The 11845-nt window shown below is 40.6% G+C and overlaps 1 pseudogene; it reads right to left on the reverse strand.

Annotated features, from left to right (window-relative positions):
* Nucleotides 1-2127: 2127 nt before the first annotated feature.
* LOC125914971 (uncharacterized) lies at nt 2128-2224 on the reverse strand (annotated as a pseudogene).
* Between the last annotated feature and the right edge of the window lie 9621 nt (nt 2225-11845).

Raw genomic sequence — 11845 nt, forward strand, 5'->3', positions numbered from 1 at the left:
GAACCTGGGCTAGAACATTCTGAAGGTGCTCTCTCCCCGTTTGCCTCTGTTCCTCTTCTGTCAAATCAGGTTCCCAAGAATATTTCTCAACAGTGCTCCAGTAGAATGCATGTTGAGGTAAATCAGTCAAATAATCAATAAAACAGCTGAAGTGCAGTCAAACCCGCTCTGCACTCCCAACTTCATGTCAAGTCCTTTGTAAGGAGGAAGGTATGCTAGAACATTTTGCCATCCTCTCTGCCTCTTGACTGGATTATTGGCCGGCTCCAAACATTTAATGCATGTGGTGGCTGTTGGTTGATTTCACTGCTGGTACCTTAGGGATACAACGCTTTCCCTTAAACAAGCTGAAATACCCAAGACTGCAAGAAGATCTTGATTTTAGTCCAGGATCTGCTGAAAATTAGCTTGGTGAAACGCCATTTTGATCCTTTATAAAACTACGTTTTTTAAAATTTATTTAATTTTTTAAGTTTATTTTTGTCTATTTTGATAGAGATATGGAGAGCAAGAGGGAGAGAGGCAGAGAGAGAGGCAGAATCCCAAGCAGACTCTTCCCTGTCAGCACAGAGCCCGATGCAGGGCTTGAACTCATGAATCGTGAGATTATGACCTGAGTCAAAATCAAGAGTCAGATGCTTAAGTGACTGAGGCACCCAGGTGCCCCAAAACTAAGTTGTTTTTTTTTTTTAAATGAAAGAGTTGATCTAAATGATCTCTAAGGCACAAATTTGTTAGAAAATTCTCTAAGTCCTCCACTCGTGACGGCCGCTTCTCAATCACTTTCATTAAAATATCTCCATCTTTTCACATATTTTCAAAGTTTTAATTTTATTCCATTCTGTTTACTTTTTTTACTTTCAGATTTTTCTCCTTTGGTTTCTCAACGCAATACAAAAGTCAGTCGAGTGTCCCTGAAATTTTGGCTTTAGCAAATCCTCGAAAAGAGATACATATAAGATGTTCCTCTACATCCCTTCCCTTCCCTTCTGCCTCCAAAATTTAGAAATGAACAATCCACCACGTGAAGATGATCACAATTGCTACCATTACCATTATTCTACTGTAATATGTTTATAAGATTTAGGGAAAAAAATTTTTTTAAAGGTTTACAGCTAATTTTATATCCATCCTGTACACATATCTCCTGATGGCTTTAGTGGAAGTTTAACATTCTTAACCTCCAAGTGTCAATCACAAAAAGCATCCGGTGAATTCCATATGCTTTGTTGACTGAAATGACTTGAAAGTGATCAATGTGATGGCGACCTGACAAGTATTGATTTTGTAGTCCCTGATAGTAAAAAATAAAGCAAAATAAAATATGAAAGAGAATAGTTTTTTTTTAAAGGACAATGCCATGGCATTAATGTATTCTTCTGAAGGGAGTAGACCAAACTGTCAACAGGAAAAGCAAGAACTGATACCTTCTTATGTTCTCTGCTGTTGTACACTTGCTCTATTTTAAAACTCTTTTGGGGAGGCTATGTGTGTATCATCTGAAACAGCTACCAATATATACTCAAACCTATTTGTCTGGGAAAGAGCTAATAACAAAGCAAGTCAAGCGAAAACTTAAATTCTGTCATTTAGAAATTATACTTCCTTTTGAAAGTGAATTGGACTGCCAAGTGACGGTTGGGAAATTTTTACAGTTTAACATGCAAGTTACTAATATTTACTCACTGAATTAGAAGAGTTACGCTTCTTTCCACCATTTTGAGAGGTCCCTAAAAATGAGATCATTATATTCCCTCAGAGCCAAACAGCCTGAAATCAGGGGTTACAAATTACATTTTTATTCTTTTTTTTGCCCCAAACATACTTAATGAAGGTAAATTTTTAATCAAATGAAAGTTAATTCAGTGTCTCAAGTGACCAGAGGAAAGTGTTTAAACCAGATAGCCAAAATAGAAAAGAAATTCAAGCCTATACCTGATTTTACATTGAGTATGTCTTGCCTTGTCTTCTTAGGTTATTTTTATTCATTCATTGACATTTTTTTGGACATCAACCAACCACATGTCAGGCACTTTATTAATTTTTGGACAATATTTTTAAAAAGCATGTTTTAAAAAAATGAGTAAATAAACATTAATTCAGGAACTGCGTTTATTCTCATTATATATATATTTACCTTTTCATTTAAAAATGCAGCAAATGAGTAGGTGATGAAATGAAATTTATACTACACTTGATCTTAGCCAAAAGGCCGAGAAGTGATGAAATGAAATTTGTAATATACTAACACATTTTGGAGATTAAGAGCTAGTGAATTGGTTATCTTTATTGCGTTAAAATTTTCTCTAGAAGTTTTTAGTTGACAGATCACTGGTAGAGTACAATTTTTAGTCTTTTATTGTCATTATCAAAATAAGCCACCCAGTAAAATGACACAGTCATTCTAATTTACCAAGGGAAAATACTGATTGGTATTACAAAAGATGTGTGTACAGGCTTAAGTTACAGCTTTTTCACTCGTTTTGAAATTGAAATGAAAATTTAATATCTTGGTGAAAATGTGAATTTACTTAAATTTCAAAAATTGAAGAATTTCAAATGTATGTAGATTTTTATAATAATGTCAAATGTCATCATTACAGGTTAATAAATCTTAAACCATAACCTTAACTTTAATTTTTTAATGTTTATTGGTTTATTTTGAGAGAGAGAGAGAGAGAGAGAGAGAGAGAAAATCCCAAGCAGGCTCCATGCTGTCAGCACACTGCCTGATGTGGAGCTCAAACTCATGAACTTTGAGATCATGACCTGAGCCAAAAGCGAGAGCGAGACGATTAGCTGACTAAGCCACCCAGGCACCCCTTAAATGTTAATTTTTAAACCACATTTAAACTTTAAAGTCAATTTCTTTAAATATCTGAACTGGGAATATAGACAATGCTATTGTAATAGCGTTGTATGGTGACAGATGGTAGCTAAATTTGTGATGAGTATAGCATAATGTAGAGAGATGTTGAATTACTAAGCTGTACGCCTGAAACTAATGTAACATTGTGTGTCAACTATACTCAAGTAAAAAAAAAATTAAAATAAAAAATAAATAAAAACATGAATTGAAAATATGGTGAACAGATAATCTGAATCACCTTTAAAGCAGAAGCTAAGAAATGGAACCAGTATTTCCCCATCATAAATAAAAGTATCAATCATTTTATGTTATCCCCTGGTATCTTTGACCTTCTCAGGCATAAGAATTTGGGGCTCATCAGGGTTCATACTGACGTATTCTACTTAAGAACTAACCAACCATCTCTGTGTTTCCCCTGATAAATCAGGTATAAACTTGTATTAGAGCACTTCTAACATCTCACCACTTTTATTTTTACATGCCTTCTTCCCAACTAGACTCCTAATACAAGACATGAAATGAAAGAAAATCAGATCCACTCAAAAATCTTAAAAATCTAGAGACAAAGAGAATATAATTCCTTTCACTGTTGAAATAAGTTTTCCATCTCTACCCCTGATGATCCACCTTCACCTCCAATCTACCTCAAATGGTTTCTAGATTCCTACATACATCAAGTCACGGAACAAAGCAAACCACAAAAGAGATACTGAGGGGCGCCCGGGTGGCTCAGTCGGTTGAGCGTCCCACTCTTGATTTCATCTCAGGTCATGATACCAGGGCTGTGGGAGCAAGCCTCTCGTCCAGTTCCATGTTGAGTCTGGAGCCTGATTAGGATTCTCTTTCTCTCCCTGTGCCCCTCTCCCTCACTCATGGTTTCTCTAAGAAAAAAAAAGTGTGTGTGTGTGTGGGGGGGGGGGGTACTGATATTGAATAGTCTAAAAAAGAGGTAAAGGAATGGAACTTCCAAAAATGACAAAAATACTACTTATCCTATTCTTACCCAATTTTGGTTCTCATTATTCTTGTTTTTATTTTATTTTACTTAAAAAAATTATTTTTTAACATTTATTCATTTTTGAGAGTGAGAGAGACAGAACATGAGCAGGGAAGGGGCAGAGAGAGAGGGAGACACAGAATCCTAAGCAGACTCCAGGCTCTGAGCTATCAGCACAGGCCCCGACGCGGGGTTGCACTCATGGACTGAGAGATCATGACCTGAGTTGAAGTCGGACGCTTAACCGACTGAGCCACCCAGGCGCCCTTCAGTATTCCTGCTTTTGAAGTTAGATGGCTTGGCTATATGATTAATAAAGTTTCTTTCAAAAGTTCCTAAGCTTTGACTTAGTTCCATTTAAGGGGTAGTTTGCTTTAAACTCCATCTAGTAATAGCTGTGTCTCAAGAGATGGTTAACACCATTAAAATGTGATTTCTTATGTCGCGTTTCTTTATTATTGACTTGGGCACTTTTACTTTCCCTGATTAGTAACTTCCATGTAAGGGTTAAGAGAGTGGAGGTGAATGGAGTCATCTTACCGCCCAGGTGTTCACAGAAGTAAAGGATGTGGACTCCAGAAGGAACCTGCAGGCCATACCAAGGTTCATTTATGTCCACTCAGATCAGTGCAACTTATTTATTGAGCTTCAATAGTCAAAAGGCTCCTAGTGGAAATTCTCAAACTGCCTCACACCCTGATCACCACTATAGAGCCAAGAGCCCACTGGTCATGGCAGGTGTGTTGGATAATTTTACGTGTCAACCTGACTAGGCTACAGGGTCCCGAGGCATTTAGTTAAACAGTATTCTGGGTCTGTGTGTGTGTGTGTGTGTGTGTGTGTGTGTATGTGAGGGGGTTTATGGATGAGATTGACATTTGAAGAAGTAGACTAAGGAAAACAGATCGTTCTCTCCATGGTGGGTGGGCTTCGTCCAATCCATCGGAAGCCTGAGCAGAAGAAAAGGGGATAAGGGAGAATTCACTCTTTTTGCCTCTTTTTGAACTGGGACATTAGTCTTCTTCTGTGCTTGGACTCGAATTTACACCACCAGCTCTCCTGAGTCTTCAGCCGACTGACTGCAGATGGCGAGACTTCCCAGCTCGACTAATACAGCAGGCATATCTCTGTCTTCTAACTGCGCCAGAGCTTCTTGTGCCTGCGGAAATCCGACATCCTGTCTCTGGGTGTTTGCAAGCGGCGAGTGGGATGCACGCAGTTGTCCCTGATGTGTCAAAAATCATGTGGGTGGTGGAGTGAGCAAAGAATAGAGAAAACCAGACTTTTCGAGAGGAATGTATTTCTGTTTTTGTTTTTGCTTCACAACGGACGTAGCGCTTCCAGTTCGTACTGCTGAGATCTGCACAGACTTTTGCTTTCTGAGTCAGTACAGAGTGAAAAGAGAAGAGAACCACTGCCCACCAGACCCAAGGTGCCACTTTCTGCTCCTCAAACACAGCCCTAGACTTAGCTAGACTTGCATAACAAGGGCACTTTCTCCCTAATCAGCCAAGAGTTTTTATCTGCTTTGAGTACTATTATTACAGCAAAAGAAATGGGAAGTCAGGAGTCTGCTTCTGAACTTAAAGTAAGATTTGACTCTCTCTGGCATGCTTTTATAAATTTTCAGATGTCAGGTCTAGATGAGTAAGTCAGAGCTTTACTATAAATCCTGGCTAGAGAGAAACTGGGACATGACTTAAGAGGTGACCCCGACCCTTCTGGACCTGGGTGATGGTGGGGAAGAGAGAATAAAAAGAGGCAGAGAAAGCAGTGGGTGATGCTTCCATATCCTGATGTTGCTCATCTGAGTGGAAATTTGGAGAAGGCAGGAATTAATAAATTGGTACCTAGTTTGAGCCAACAGCCCTACACCTCTGACTCCCCACATGCCTCAGTTTGGATGCAGAACATCTAGAAAGTCTTGTGCAGGGGACTGGGGCTGAAGAAGGGGATATAAACATTCTAAGATTAAGGAAATGCTTTGATCAGTGGATCCAGTGAAAAGTGCCAGCACATCCCCCCCCAAAGGCCAAACGGATACACTTCAGCAGGTGCCAACGTGGGGCATCTGACCAGAACAGATGGTGCTTGATCTGAGGTTTCTTTATGACCTAAGGCCACCTATGTCTGTTGTGTGTTCCAACAGCATATACTACATAAAACAGAAGAAAGGAGAGGAAACCAGTATGTTGCCAAGATGACGTACCCAAAAATGACAACTTAAAACGACATCCTTCTCATTGAGAAGGGGCTTACGAACAATCTTAGATAGAATATAAAAAAATATGCATTGTCTTTGCTCAACTAAGTTATATTACATTCCAGAGCCAGCTATAGTTGTGAAATAGCTGCCGTTGCAAATAGTGACAGCCTCACTCCCGTGTCAGAGAAATTCACTGGCAAAGCTTTTCATTTCCTTTGACCTCACATTTACATAGTCTTCCGGTCAGCTCTACAGTCTCTCCATACATTCGAGGGGAAACAGCTTTCCAGATTTCTGCCCACACCTTTTTCCAATCCCTCCGCCATATTGTTCCTGGCTCTTACAACCATTTGAGGGATGGAGTAAAATGAATGTATTTTATTTTGATAGGTGTTAATACTGAAGAGGTTCTTGTCCTTGACAGAAAACCATAAGAGCCCAAACCAAAAAAAATGTATTCTTAGAGGTTGAGCATGTAGGATGATTTGTGCTAGAACAGGCTCCAGTGACCCAAATGTCAGAAGACGCCAGCTGAAGAGGGGGTCACGAGGGAAGGCACATGTGAGCCCTGGAATCCTTTCTAGTGTTACTGTTTGCAACTGGAGTTAGGAGAGTATGAGTGAGTGAGCCAAAAGCAACCTTTCAGGTGACATGAATGCTAGGTAAGAAAGTGGAGAAAGTCTATGGGGTGCGAGAGAGGAGTGGGGAGAGAAGCAGTGAGTCAGATGGTGACAAAAATCAACAAGGATTAGGTTGAGGAAATGCTTATTCAAACGGGAGCATCTTTCAGTGGATGAGCTGGCTGTCTGTATCCTAAGGACAGAAAAGGTCCCAGGAACCAGAAAGGAAAGAGTGACGATCAGAGCAAGCAGAGGAAACAAAGTCAACTTTAAAATGTAAAAATTATCCTCAGAGTCTCATCCTCAGAGAATATTCTAGACGGACCTCTCCTTGCTCATTCTGCCCATAGTCCTGGCTGAGTGGACTGACTGCATTTCCCTGGTTACTTAAGCCTCGGGTGAGTGAGGTTCTCACATTCTCCCATTCGGTGACATAAGCTAGGAGACACAGGGGTGTGCCTCAGTGTTAGCCAGTCAGTTGTGAAGTGGAGACCCAGGAGAAGGTGAGCAGATCTTGTGTGAAAAGGTGTGCAGCCTTTTCCTGAATTTTTATCTTGCTGTTCCATTTTATCTAATGTTAGGTATACTTTATTTCATGTGATGGATTCCATAAAGCTTCAGACAACAGGGACTGATTCTATACTTTATTTTTTAAATGTTAATTTATTATTTTGAGAGAGAGAGAGAGAGGCAGATAGAATCCTGAGCAGGCTCTGCCCTGTCAGTGTGGTGCCTGACGTGGGGCTCGATCTCACGAACCGTGAGATCATGACCTGAGCTGAAATCTAGAGTTGGACGCTTAACCGAATAAGCCACCCAGGCGCCCCTGATTCTGTATTTTAAATAAACACTTTAAGTTGTGACTTCTGCCCATCTAAGTTTGCAACTAGTGCTTTTAGAGCAAGCCCAGGGTGGTTTCTGCTCCTTCCAATGTAGGAGAGGACAGACCCTTCTCACAGGATCAGATTCTCATTAGCTCATTCATTCATTCCACGTTTACCTAACGTTCACTGTGTTCGCTTGGCCCAGCCCAGGACAGGCTGCACAGGTGGTGGTCTGGAAAAGCTACACGAGTGAGATTCTGGTGCTTTTTGTAAGTAGTTCACACTCTCTCTACACCACATCTCCACGCCTGGACCCAAATCCATTCCTTTCATATTTCCAGAAATATCTCCAATCGTTAATTAAGCACCTTCAAGAGACAGGAGCGGCTGGTGGTAGGATGGAATTAATTACTTATGTAACTGAGAGGTATTTATAGAAATAGAGTTTTGCTTTTCTGGAGGGGGCACTTTCAAGTCTGTAGAAGTGGAAGCCATGACCACGTTGATCTTGCCAGCCAGATGGCTGCCGGGGGATACTGGCTTCCTGGTGCGTCAGGAAGAGAAAAGGAGATAAGGAAATCCTAACTTGTAGACACGCCAACTGAACATTCCTTACAACTGTGGCAAGAGCCGGTCAAGGCACCTGATGCAGCTAATTTAAGAACTGGCCCCTCTCCAGGCTCCTCAGCTTCTCTCCAAGAGTGGCCAGGCAGAGAGAGGGGGAAGACAGATGAGCTGGCCGCCCAGCATCTTCTCCGGGCCGCCTTCCCAGCTCAGGATGAGAGGCCGTGGGAGCCCCAGGGAGACAGGACTTTACGGGAATCTTTTCTACCAGTCTCAGTCTGGCACCAACCGTTGTAAAGAATGGAATAAAAATGCCATAAGGAAAGCAGTTGAGGGAAATTTACTCTTTTACCCTTGAGACCTAATGGGAATTCAAGCAGTGTGCATTTTATTTTATTTTTCTTAATGGTCAAAGCCCTTGGCTGCATACTGTAAATACCTATCATGGATCAAAGCAATCTTAGTGAAAAATATTCCTTCCAGCTTAGCTAGTTGTTAAAGCTCCATGAAGTGCTCGTTTGAAATGCCATCTTCTCCATGAACAAAAAGAACATTTGTTGCCAAGTTAGATGTGTATGATTTCATTTTTTCTTATTGCATATAAGGATGTTTATAGAATCTCAATTATATAACGTTTTGCATTGCTCTGTTATCTACCTTTCTAAATGCTTGAACTGTAAAGTTATGTTTATATAATTCATACTATTTTTTTTTCCACCTAGGGATTGATTACTCCTTTCAGTTCCCAACGGTTATTTCTTGCAACTTTCATTAGGTTTTCCTGCAAATTGAAGGGGAGAAGAAATAAGCAAGGTAGAAAACAAGAGAACTGAAAAGCAATTCTCCTGTGCCTTTCCAATTTATGTCAAAGGAAGTGGTAAAGGTTTTGAGACCATGGTTAAGGGATGGAGTGGGACTAGGCTGCACATGACGGTGGGAAGGAGAACACGGAGAGATGAGAGGATGCCTTGGGAGGTACATGGCACATTGGGAAATACACCGATGAGGAGCCCGAGGGCTTGGGCTCAGCTTGGATGCTTTGGAAAAGTCATCGGATCTCCGAGTCTCAGCTGCTCATCTATAAAACTATTGGCCTTATACACTTTATAGGATTTGCTATGAAGAACCAATATAAAGCTGGAACTGTCAAGCACATTGAAATGAAGAGTCTTCGCGTGATTAGGAGCGATGGTTTTACAAGAGAGCTATGATAGTTGGCGCCTGACGCTAAAACATCCTCCTTAGCCAATGTCCTCTTGTTGTGCCTCTGAGTATCCTTGGGATGCTGCTGCATTTTCTGTTTGGAGACGGTGTTTCCTGTTCTCAAACTGTGACCCACAAGGCCCGTGACAGGCCAATCACACCCTACTGCGTGCTCTGTCAATCGGGCAATTGTCTCCATAAGAGAATTTGCCTGTGAAAAACTGCCTCCCCTGATAAAGTGGCAGCTTTCCACGGGGGAAATCTACCTTCTGCTTCCACCAACACAGACAATATTTGAGAAGGGAGCAGAAACCGCTCTGCTATTTCACCAGCTCATGTAAAGGTCATTTTTCACCCTGCTTCTCCTGCAGTGGAAGGTGTTGATTGTATAGCTCTAGTAATGTTGCCTTTTTTGAAATTCATTTTTGTTCTCAGGGGCTGTGCTATCTTCCCCCTATACGAGTTTCATTATATTTAGTGCAGTGGAGCGTGTAGATGATGTAGTTAGAATGGCAGGCAAAATAACCCATTACTATACCTATTGTCAGCTTTCTGCATATTTAGTAGAAAATGCAAAAAAATATTTATGGTTGATCAGGATTGGAATAAATGCACAGGCTTAGGTACCGATTTTTGATTTTGGTGACTTTACCTATTTTTCTCTGGGGTGCTATTTAAAACATGGTAATTAATTTACCTTGGTGCAGGAGTAAGAAAACAGTTTCCTCTTTTTTTTTTCCAGTGAAAATTTCTTATTTCTTTAGAGTTTCTGTGTTTATGCAGGGTTCATTTGAACCACTTTTACTAGTAAATAGAGCAATGATATATATATTTTGTCAGGATACTGTGTTGTCATTGTAGATGTTTTTACTGAATATTTGTTATTAATATTTTAAATTAACATAAATTTGAATTTAACTTTAGAGATATGAATGAAGTATTTTGCTGTTAATGCAAACACACGCCAAAGCAAATAATCTAATAATTCACTACTCAAATCTAGCTGAAAAGAAGAGTTCTGGATTCAGGCAGGGATTTCTTTTCCGGATGTGCTAACAATGACTTGTGTGACCTTGAATGTACTGATTTCTCTCTATTTGTACCGATATCTATTCTCTGCCCTTTGCTGATGTGTATGTCTGGCATTGTGTCCTGGGAAGCTGACTTCTACAGGCCCAGGCTTGCTTGTCTTCTGGTTTCGCCAAAGGAGGGCACTCACAGAAGAGAGTTTGAGTGAGCCTGAGGTACTTTTCCCCACCCTGCCCTTCCTGTCTTAGCACTGTGGTTTGGGCATGCTTCCATCCTCCAAGGGTCCGAGCTCTCTCTGGGGTCCGGTTTCCTTGTTCCCTCAGGTGCGAAGTAGGTAAAAGCTTCTCCCTGTTGCTCATCTTGGGCTCCCCACCACCCCATGTTTGTTCCATAGTCATACCTACGCCTCTTTAAAGAGTTCCTACACTGAATTCCCCCCAAACTCTTTGAGTGGGTAATTTCTGTATTGGGGTGTCCACACTTAATTCATAACAAGGTATTTAATCTCTCAGACTCTCAGTTTTTTCATTTATAAAATAAGGGAAATAATGGCAGTTCATCTAAGAAGGTTGCTATGATGAGCAATACTAAGGATAGTAACAATAATAATAATAATAATAATAAATATAATGTTGGCATGCATCATGTACCTACTCCAAAGCTCAGTCTCTATCCACGTTATCATGACTTCTGGAATGCAAAAGTGGTCACCAACTACTTCCCATCCTATATTCACACCCTTGCCATGTGCCTTTAAAGGCCCCCCCCCCCCAATACTTGAGCATTGGATATTAAGCAAGGGGAAATTTTTTAACATATAAGTTTTCAAAGGTATGCTGGCCATGTGTGTCAACAGACGATCTTGGGTGTTGCATATTAGTTAAAAGTAGAAATTAAAAAATATATTACATAATAAGAACCTAAAGAGAGGGAACTAGATAGCAGAAGAAAAATGTTTTGTGGACTATAATCTTAAGAGAAAGATAGCACAACATTTAAACACAGCAGGCTCTGCCTGAGAAAACTTCTCAAGTCAGGTCATGGAGTGTATCTAGATGAAAGCTAGTGCCATATAATCTTGTGTTTGGGGCAGGAGGGTTAGCTCGTAGCTAAATCAAACAGAATATAACAACAGATGCTACCCAAATATTTTCTATCCTGAGCCATGAATACCTCAGGAGAATGAGCTTATGCGATAATCATGAGGCAGGGAAATTAAAGAGCTATACTTTTTCTTAAAAAAAATTTTTTTTAATGTTTATTTGTTACTGAGACAGAGAAAGACAGAGCATGAGTATGGGAGAGGCAGAGAGAGGGGGAGACACAGAATCCGAAGCAGGCTCCAGGCTCAGAGCTGTCAGTGAAGAGCTGGACGCGGGACCTGAACCCACAAACCGCAAGATCATGACATAAGCCTGAGTCGGACGCTTAACCGACTGAGCCACCCAGGCGCCCCAAGAGCTATACTTTTTTAATTGGATGTTGGATACATTCAAAAGATGAGGCTGGTCCAGTCCATGCAAAGTCTCTGAG

Source organism: Panthera uncia (genome assembly GCF_023721935.1).
Source record: "Panthera uncia isolate 11264 chromosome D3 unlocalized genomic scaffold, Puncia_PCG_1.0 HiC_scaffold_8, whole genome shotgun sequence".
Classification (NCBI taxonomy): Eukaryota; Metazoa; Chordata; class Mammalia; order Carnivora; family Felidae; genus Panthera; species Panthera uncia.